The sequence below is a fragment of the Chamaea fasciata genome, unplaced genomic scaffold, assembly GCF_029207755.1.
Source record: "Chamaea fasciata isolate MVZ Bird 193981 ecotype frontalis unplaced genomic scaffold, bChaFas1.0.hap1 SCAF_1, whole genome shotgun sequence".
Classification (NCBI taxonomy): Eukaryota; Metazoa; Chordata; class Aves; order Passeriformes; family Sylviidae; genus Chamaea; species Chamaea fasciata.
Genome location: NW_027094086.1, coordinates 25,213,715 through 25,224,165, shown reverse-complemented (window position 1 = coordinate 25,224,165; position 10,451 = coordinate 25,213,715). Strand labels below are relative to the sequence as shown.

The 10,451-nt window shown below is 37.0% G+C and overlaps 1 long non-coding RNA gene across 1 annotated transcript; it reads left to right on the top strand.

Annotated features, from left to right (window-relative positions):
• Positions 1-389: 389 nt before the first annotated feature.
• Positions 390-5,604, top strand: LOC136301625 (uncharacterized). The gene is made up of 2 exons (XR_010723918.1): positions 390-514; positions 3,969-5,604. It is a non-coding gene; the product is annotated as an uncharacterized lncRNA (long non-coding RNA).
• The last annotated feature ends 4,847 nt before the right edge of the window (positions 5,605-10,451 follow it).

Genomic DNA, 10,451 nt, shown 5'->3' with positions numbered 1-10,451 from the left:
CATTTTGCCTAAATAGGTTCAAGCCAATTTCTTAACATCTCAGTTATACAAATTTTTCTATAGGAATACCACTGAAGTGGATTTTCCTCTTCTAAATGAGAAGTTCTGCATTAAAACAAGAGCAGATGCTCTCCTTCATTTCAGATAGCAAAAGGTTTGGGTCTACCATTTACAGCTGCCTGTTCATTGCCAAAACCTGTTGCTGAATCAAAATTCCCTGAAAGCACAGCCACAGCAAGCAATTGTGGTGACCTCCAGAGCTGCCCAGGTGGAAATTCACCATCACCATATTGTTCCCCTTCCCGTTTGGCATGTGGAAACACAGGCAAATTTCTTAAACCTGGATGCAGGTCAACTTAATAAATACAAATTTCAGCAGCAGGAACAAAGCTAACTCTCAATTACATCTTGTGAACCATTAGAAATATTTGACTATGCTTCTGCCAGTGTTGGAGTTTCATTTCTTATTCCTGCAAGTATAGAACCACCTTCAACAGCCAGCTGTTACCTACTGGTAGGTTTAAATTATCTTCATGAGGGTCTGCATACCTACTGGAAAATATTTAAGAACTTGAAAATCAAAGGCAGTTGAAAATGATAACCATGATAATATGTGAGTGCTCTGAAGTATTTAGAAATAACTGTTTCTATCTATTCCTTTCTTGTGGGCTGTATAACATAAACAACTTGATTAGTTCTAGCTTGACCATGTGAAGAGTGTATTTATTATTGAAAAAGAACTGCATTTGAAGAAAGGAATTTACTTCAAATTTGAAAAGTCTCTTTAAATGGTTATTACAGTTGTGCTGAACTCACCTGAGACTAGTGTTTGGAACCTATTCCCCTTCAGGCATGGTAGGTGTTTCAAAAGACACAAGCACCAGAGATTTTGGGTAGTGATCGCTAAACAATGAGAATTTGTCGTCGAAATGACAAAAATATCTGCTGTACCCCACTAGGGCAATTTATCTGAGCTGACAGTAATCTGCACAGAGCGTGTCCCATCCTGGCTCCAGGGTCTGCTCTGCTGCATCCTCTGCATCCCACTCTCTCCTCCCTTGCACTTGACCCAAGCAAACAGTTCTTTTGCTTTTCTTTATTTGGTCAGTAGCTGGGGTTTTTTTATTAGCCACTGAAATTTCTAACGAGCTCTGTATCACTTGCCAGAGAAAGTTTGCTCTTTCAATTTATTTTCCTCCATCTCATAAAGGAATAATGTGGTATTGCTCTTCTTAAATTGGAAATGACATTTCTTTTGTTTAGCCTAATGTCCCCTCTGTACTTTGGACCTCTCATGAACAGAGTCTTTTTCTATTTTAGTGTGTTTCTAAGCATTTTTTATTACTAAGATTTTCTCAACATTTACTTCTGCTTTTAAAATGGAACTCATCGAGTGTCATTTTGTCATGTTACTGTGCACTGATCATCAATGTTTAATTAAAACCTGTCATTGAGAGGTGATATCCTTCCTTAGGAATGAATTTACTTTAGCAGTGAAAGTCTAGAGGGGCAGTTCTTTTGCTGTCACAGATCGACTTAAAAGACCAGAGAGACATGCAGGAAGACAACTAACAGTTCTGTGCATATTTATGGACTTGTTGTGCATGTGGTAAGTACTCTCCTGACAGCTAGTGTTAAATCCAATCAATCATCACTTAAATACATCACTGTGTATATTCACCTCACTCCTTCATTAGCATTCATTAGCAATTAATCAACACAGCAGTAGTCTCTGGAAAGATCAACAATCCATAAGGTACATTTACATTAAAGATGAGCAAGTGAACATTTGTTTCACTTCAGCTAAGTCTTGTGTATTGTCATTTCTTCAAGGAGTGAAAGACATTGATCAAGGAAATGACTGATTGATTGATAGATAGAACATGCCATCTATTGCCTCTGAAGACCATTTTTCTTCAAACCAGAGGACAGTAGTTTTGTTCAGAAAAAAACTTTCAGTCTTCAGTTTCACAGTATGTTTTACCATACTTGTTGAAAACATCTTCCTTCCTTAAATCCACCAGCTTTGGAGACAAACTCTGGTGCTGAATCTCTTTCAGTTTCTAAAATAAGACCACATTCCGGGGTACAGAGGTTCAGACATATCCTTTTAGCATCAGACATGGAATTACATTTGTTTTGCTGGTTTATTTCTTCAGCCAAAACAAAACAATTAATTAGCGTCATTTCTGAGGCAAAGTGGACAAAAAAATATTATATTCAGGCATATAAAAAAATACATCCCTAATTTTTTGTTCTATTACATTAATAATAAATCTTAGTATTTTGAGAGACCTTTGCCAGCCTGTGAAAAATTAACTAAACTAAAATTAATTGGAGTAGTTGTTTAGCTCCACTTATTACATAAATATATACTGATAATGATATCTTTAGTGTTTATCTTAAGTACTCTTTAGACTTCATAGCACTGAAATTATATTAACAGGTTTTAGTTTGATTGTTTTCTTTTGTGATAGAAAAATTATTTCAAAATAAAGATTTTTCTAACCTTCGATGCCAAAATTAACTTAAAAGAGAATTTATCACCTTATATTCAATGAAATTGAAATATTTGCATTAATAAAAATATTAAGTCATTGAGTCACATGTATTTCTTCTGTAATTCCTTTGCTTTCATGGAGATGCACTGAGCTGCTATCATTGTGTTGTTAACGTGATAAAATATCCAGTATCTAATAAACATTCAGTTCTTTGTGAATATTGAAAGCTTCCTTTTCAATGTGCCAATTATAGATTTGGATTGCTCCTTTATCTGCTTCAATGCATCTTGTTACTTGTTTCATGATTTCTTTTTAATTACCTTCACATACAAATGCTATCTCTTTCCTATCTATGACTCGATATACCTTTGGGCAGATATAACTGAGTATATGACCTTGCTGTATCATACCCCAGAATTACTGAGCCATTTCACAGGATAGCTCACCTCTAACTCTGTCTGTGGTAACTCTCTTCCTTCTATGCCTTTTTTGTTTGTTTGGTCATTTATTTTAAATGCATCTTTTTTCTGTGGAATATATTTTCTTTCCTTGTACCAATATTTCGGTGCCAAAGTTTGTTTAGGTTAGGATAATCCCAAAGTGAAGTACTGTGAATGTGCTTAAATAGCAATTTATGTCTTCCAGGTGAAGTGTGGTGGTGGGAAAAGGAGTTGTTTTCCATATTGCAGAAATAGAGGAAGTTGCATGGTCATTCCATGTAATGAAAGATTTTGACATCCTGTTTCACTATGATATGAGATGAAGCCTTCCCTGTTTGAAAGTCTTCACCTCCTTGGTAGGACTGTTTAGACCTGTAGACCTTAGAGGTCACATTAGTGAAAAATGTGTTATGGGAAATCTGGTAGGTCACACCTAGTATCTGGATACCTGCACAACCCTGCCAGAAATAAAGGCTTCTCTGCAAAAACACATTGTAATGGTCAAAATTCTTCAGCATTTAAAGACAATGAAATATTGAGCAGAATTATTCCAAGGAATTTCCAAGTATAACTAAGACTACTCACTCCCATCCTTCCTCTCTGTTTGATTTGCTTCTCAGAGATGCTTGGCAAGATTCACAGAGGTTAGGGCAGCAGCAACCTTGGCTAGAGAGACAGTAACCAAAACAATAGTGTGAATTCCATTATGAGTTTATCTGACCACCCCTGTGCTACCATCCTTATCAAAAAGCTCTGACCTAGCACAAAGATAAGATTTCTTCCTCTCTTTCTCCAAGCAGCCTGTCTTCTGTGCAGGAAAAGCAGCATTTTACCTTTACATTCACAAAATGGTTCTTTAGACTTCATTTTTCTGCAAGACTTTGATTTAAAGTTTTCTCCCATTTAAGAACGATCTCTGAAATGTGCATCTTACTTTACACATAAGCACTGAAATTTGTTAATCTTTATTTTGCAGAGGGAAGCCCAACAATGATTTTTACTTTTTAAACTCCTTTTCTATTTCCAGGAAACTTCAATGAAGCATTTTGTGGTATGATGATAGTGCAATGGGAAGAACTTGTATTCGAGACGATTAGACAACCACTAACATAAGGCACTACTGAATTTCTCAACCCTACGGGCAACAGAAATGGCAGAGCAGATTTTAGGGAAATTTTACACATTAGTACATAAACAGTCTGTCAAGAAATCACACCCTTCAGATGTCTGCCTCTGACAGTCTTCAAGAGATTAAAAAAATCATAAATGTGATTTGCAATAGAGACATTTACTAGCCTTAATATACAGAGACTGTCATCACTAGACAAATCCAGGAATGTCAAGTGAAGATTATTGGAGTCTGAAATATCCATACAGCAGAATGGCACGTGTGGATGTATGTTACCCAAAAAGTCATGAACTTCTCTACTCAATGACCCGTTTGATCTTTAGCCCACAATCCCTTCTAGTATGGTCCTACATGCTTTGACAATGTGTAGACGTAACTGTAAAAAGGAAAAGCACGGGTCTGTGAAAAGGGTCAGTAAAACAAGAAAACTGGAGCTTTTTGTAATTTAACATGAAATATTAAAAGGAAGGAAGCATTGGCATGGAGAAGAAACAGAACTGAAAGAAGGAGTGAGGGAAAGAGAGAAACATGACCACAATAGAAGATCTGATGATGAATAAAGAGTCTGAATCTTGTTTCAGAAAGAGAGAAAACAGAGTGTATGTTCACTGCATTCTTTGATTGATATGTGATTCCACAACTCATTTTATTTGGGTCAGTGTGTCCAGGCAGTAGCTACCAAAAAGTATGCAGAGGTTTGGTGAGCTGACAGTCTCAGTGCAAATGTCTGCAGACAGATATTTAAATTACAAGAGTTCCAGGGAAAAACAAGAAACACCCTGGAGACAGAGCCTAAATCACTCTCCCAGATGTAGAGATGCTCTGTCTTTTGACTATGCAGCTGCACTGGCTGCCTTAGAATCAGCATATCTGGGACTGACTCTAAGGTCTCAGGAGCCAGTGTTATCAAACTGGTACCTTTCAGGTCATTACAGTCAATAATTCCTTTTCAAGTATCAAAAAGAAAAGAAAACAAAGTGAGATGATTAAAAAGCCAATTAGCAGATCAAAGTATGAGAAACTAAGTCCTGGAGGGGGAAAAGAATGCATGTATGTTAATTTAGGCAGTAAGGAAGATAATTAGAGCAGGGTAGTGATAATGGGATAAACTGGGGATCAAAAACTGTGGAGTTGATTGGAAAAAAAAAAAAAGAGAAGAAAATTATGGGAAATTTTAATGACTCCTAAAACCATTAACCATATAAATATTAGAATGAAAGCTTGTCTAGAAACCACCCTGACCTCTTTGTAAGCAGGATAGTGATCCACATTTCTCAAAAAAGTGTAGTTTTAATTCTTCTCCTTGTGAAGTATTTCAGTGTCTCTGATGCAAATATCTTCTGGGATAGTGAGCTGGATATGGAGCAGCCAATAGTGATTAGAGACATAAAGGCAGACTCCTCCATCTCATCCTTCCTCCTTATCTTTTTCATAATTTTAACTCCCTTTTTTAGCAAAGACGTCAGAGTTTTGGTGTTGAAGTCCCAATTCACTTTCTAAACTTTGTTTCACTTGACTTCCTTCCAAATTCCTTTTTTTGTCTACAGTTCTCACAGCTTCAGCTTTCTGATGAGGTTTGTTCTTGGCCAAACTTTCTGTCAGCCTTTTCTCCCCATGTTGTGAGCACATATCCCCCCTCCTTGGCCCCGTGCCTGCCTGAACTCCTGGTCTTATCCCTGCTGTTGTCCATTTGATCCAAACATGCTACTCAGGAACTTACTGCAGATGGGGCAAAGAATGAGGGGAAACAGAAAACCTTCTTTATTTTTTGTGAAAGTTCCAAAGACCACCCTTGAGCTTTGACTCCAATTGCCTCTCAGCATTGTGAGTCCACAAATTCCTGTGTTCTCCTTCACAAAGTCCTGTGATTCTTTAAACAGAAAGGCTCCTAACAGTTTGCACCCCATGGTTCTGTCAAAGCAACAACATGCTTACATAAATATTGTTTGGCTCTAACCCTTTCCATGTGGCTTCTACCACAGGAAGTTCACTTTCTTCTAAAGAGCCTGAACATGAGTGGGGGTAAGCATGAGTTTCAGTCTGTGAAGTATGAATTAGACTTTTAGAGACAGCTGGGACTCAAATGAGAATGAAAGGTTTGCAACTTAACAAGTAAGAACAGGAAGGAACAGAGCTGTGAAGAGAAAGAAATAAATCAGAGGCATAAGTAGAAGAATAAACATCTCCTTTATATAACCTAAGGAGCTTCTGAAGTAATTTCAGCAAAGGGATATTACAGTCACAGGACAAAGAGCATGGTCATTAGTGCCAGCACTGTATCTTGTCAACAATCCAGAAAAAGAAGGGATCTTCTCTGAAGAGTAAGGATTAAAAATATTGAGCAGGAGATTCCCCCAAGTGAATAATGTCAAACAGTACATCTCTTGAATGTTCACCTACTGCTTGGGTGATAAACAGAGATAAAAGATGAAGATGTTGTATCTCTGTGACCTGAGGAAGCTCTGGGTAGCAACTCCCCATTTCCTTGAAAGTAAAGAGCATGAAGAAAAGGAAGTACAAAGTAATACTTGCTATTTTATTCAGAGTATCTAATTCTCTGATTATTAACTCGCTTCAGGGAATGGAAAGATGCAGTTGGACCAGAAGGTGATAAATGCCTAGTTTCAGGTCAAATTCTTCCTGCCTTCTCAAGCCACAGTAGCTGTACTTGAGAATACTGTGGCACTGACACATATCATTCTTTTCTCTCTGGAGGCAACTTTCTTGTCAGATTTTCTCCTTGTGTAGAGGAGAAGAAACATATTTCTAATAGCAAGGCAGAAAAGAAAAGAAAGAAATGATCATGTGTGCTCTCCTTCACAACCTTCCCATTTACTCCCGATTAAAACCCTTCTCTTAAATAGTGAGTAATGATACTTCTGAGTCAGTCTATTGCTATGATGAGTCTGGAAAATAACATTAAGAGAAGTAGCAAATACTAGAGGTGAGAGCTTTGGAGGTGGAAAACAGAAGAAAGAAGGAAGATATACTTCAGGATTTTGTGTTGCTCTGTTAAATATTTCTGTAGAAGATGTGTGATTTCCGACCTTGGACTTCATTCTTGTTTCACACTCCAACATATGTGAGATATTCTGCCATTACATGACACCACGTGCCCCATAACAAATTTGCTTCACATACATTAGGGTTGCTTATAAGACTTAACATTATTTTTGTTCTTTTCAGTTTGTCTGGATTTGTCTCAGTTTTAGCCATCTTTAACATCTAATCTAACACATTTATCTAGCTCCTTGTTACAATGAGAGAAGAGAGCAAATTATGTCCAAGGGTGATTCATCCTGCCTATCTTATATATCTGTTTTCCCAGAAGTAGTCGTGTAGAAAATCATGTACTTGGTACTTGCATACTATAGCATTGAGGTTTTTGGGGAACAGAAGAAAGTATGGAAACAACATGACAGTTTTCTACTTCACCGAAACAACTTCTTGCCAGGTTTTCTCCTGGGCAAATTTACATGTGAAACTTCAACACTGATCTTCAGCTTTTTCTTTGGTCTGTATTTTTCACAAGTGACCAAATCTCAGAATTATTCTCTGTGATATTTATATTTTTGGTCTTTGATTTTTCCCCTTTATCTTCAGTTCTAGTTTCTCTTTATGTAAAGTTTTGTTTTATATTAGCGTGGATTTCTATTGTATTCTGGAAACTCAGTTACAGTTAGTACCCCATAAGTTTCCCACCCTTCAAAAATCTTTTCTTTCCTGAAATAATTACCACCTTTTTTTCACCTTTACATGGATTTAGCTGCATTTTCCCTCTTCCTTCACTTGGACAGTGGAAAACTACAATAAGAGTTTTGCCCCTGTGAGACAAACATCACCAGAATTTCTCTAGCTTTCTCAATATGGTCCATGAAGAGAAAATTGGGATCTTCTTCTCACAGCTGCAATTAATCAAATAGAGAGTCCTTTTGGCAATTTGCAATGCTAACTTTCTTGCTTAAAATTTTCTTTTGAAAAATCTTGAAACCCACTAATAATGCATAAAACCTGCGAGATATTTTCCAGAAAGTTTTGGGGGTTTGACTCATCCCCTCCGTAAGATTGTATTTCCTTCATGCAGATTCTGCAACCCTGAGTCATTCCCTCTCAAAACTCTCAGAGAAAAGGAGTGCTGGTGGCTGTTGACTCTTCCCCACTCTTGTTTGTCTAACGCAGAAATTTGCATGCATTCATGGAAAAGCAGAGAACTCCAGAACTCAGAAAACAGGAGATACAGAGTTAAGCTGAAAGCCTAACTTCAAGAGTTTTTCCTGCTGTGAAAGGGCCTTATTTCATTACTTTGTTTGTTTGTGCATTTATTTTTGGAGAATGATGATCTCTCCATTGTTTCACTTCATTATGAAAACAGAACTATTGTGAGGAGCCCTAGAGTGTGGGATGGGCTCTTATTTGGTTTCCTAAAAGAAAACAAAATTAATTAAACTATAACTCTTCCTCCTTGGTTTATGGCTTAAAAGATAGTGCCTTTTTATTGTTATGCATTCTCTAGTAATTATTACCTCTTGTAGTATACTGCAGACTAGAAACCATGCCTTAAATAGAGCAGAGATGTTCAGTTCATATCCCTCAGTTATATCTTTCTATAGTAGCGAGGCTGTAATCTAAGTGCCCCTGGCATAATTGACAAACTCGTCTCAAAGAATGTCTTAGAAGTGGAACAGTATAATTCAGCTTTGCTTAACAGCAGCAGAACACACATGTCTACTTTGCTTCATTTTGCAGCCCTGGATGCATTAGGCCGCGTTAAAATTCACATTGTTCAGAAGAACCCAGCTCACCAACTGCTCTGGGTCAGTCTGTACATCTCATTACTGAATTGGAAGATCCTGTGGAAACTGTTAGAGGCTGAGAAAAAAGCGTTGCATTTTCTTTATTGGGCCTGATGGCAGAGGAAATGATTGATTTTCCCGGGACCTTTTGGGCTGTGGTACTGGAAATCACAGCTGCCAGGGCTGGCCCTGGCTCTACCCACCAGTATGGTTCAGCCAAATGCACTTTGTTTGCTGAAGGGCTTAGTATCTATCTGTCTTAGGTTTTCATTTAAATATTTTGGCCATATCTTTATAAAATGGACCTTTCAGAAAAAAATCTTAGTAGGCTTATTCTAGTACATTTAACAAAGCTACATAAATTATTTAATTGTTTTGGTGAAGATAGCAGACAGTGAATTACTGGCAAGTCCACAAATACAAATTTTAAATGTAAAAATTCATCTAAAGACATATAGAACTTTACTTTCCTCTGGACAGAGAGCATGGACACCACCCATGACTTAGCAGATGGGATTTCATAATAATTTTTATAAACTTCGCTTTTTGATGGGAAAGAATGATATTTCCTTAATTCTGGACTGTCACTGAAGAATGTCCGTCAGTGTTCTATGAAAGTCATTCATAATGTGTTTTGAGAGTGGCAGTTTTTAGTGGATTGGGTGTCTGAAGCTATTTCTTAAAGCTTCAGTTAGCTAATTCTGCTAAATTCATGGGAGCTACACTGGATCACTCAAAAACTCCAGCAACTTTTTATCAGGTTTGTGCATGACATCTTGCTTAGAGCGCTCTATATTCTACTGAAATAATCTGCTAAAATTACAGTGGTAAGTTTATTTCATAAAGGTGTTAAATTTGCAGAAGTCTTAAGCACCCTCTTCTTGGTTTTGGTTTTCTTTGGTTTTTTTTGGGTTTTTTACCTTGAAAGAGGGATTCTGAAATGTCCAATATCTTACCTTACTTAAGGTTATGCCATGCCCTTCTATGCAGTTATGTCGGACCTCTGTATTTCAAAGAAATCTCTTAGAATTGACTTGTTTTACTCTATTGCCTTTTTACAAGTTATAGCAAATTAATTGCTAGAAAACAGTTCTGAATTATGCCTGATTTATGCCATTTAGTCTTTCAGTCTTCTGATTTTTTTGCTTTATAATCAAAACATTACCTGTTTCATCTAGTCTCATTCTAATGCCCATTGCATGTTTTCTCAGGTAAAGACAAAGTTAAGCCCCCTCCTTGTAGTGAAATGTATTAAATGTAATGCATTTAGAACACACTTTAATGGCCTTCCTGCTAATTTTATGAATTGTTTCTTTAAGAAGAGAATTGAGATGTTATTATTGATGCTTTCTTTTTTTTTCCCCTCTGAAAAATTGATTTTAATGTGGAGTCCCTACTTAAAAATCAATGACACAACCTGACTTAGGGTTTGACACTTAAAATCTATACTACTCTCAGTGGACTTGAGTTTCACAAGCCTAGAATCTGAAGACATATAATACAAAAGGCAAAAATTCTCCCCTGGGGTAAAATGTCAACTGAGATATTGTGCATCTTAACAAAGCAGTCTAATTGCCCCTGTTCCGAT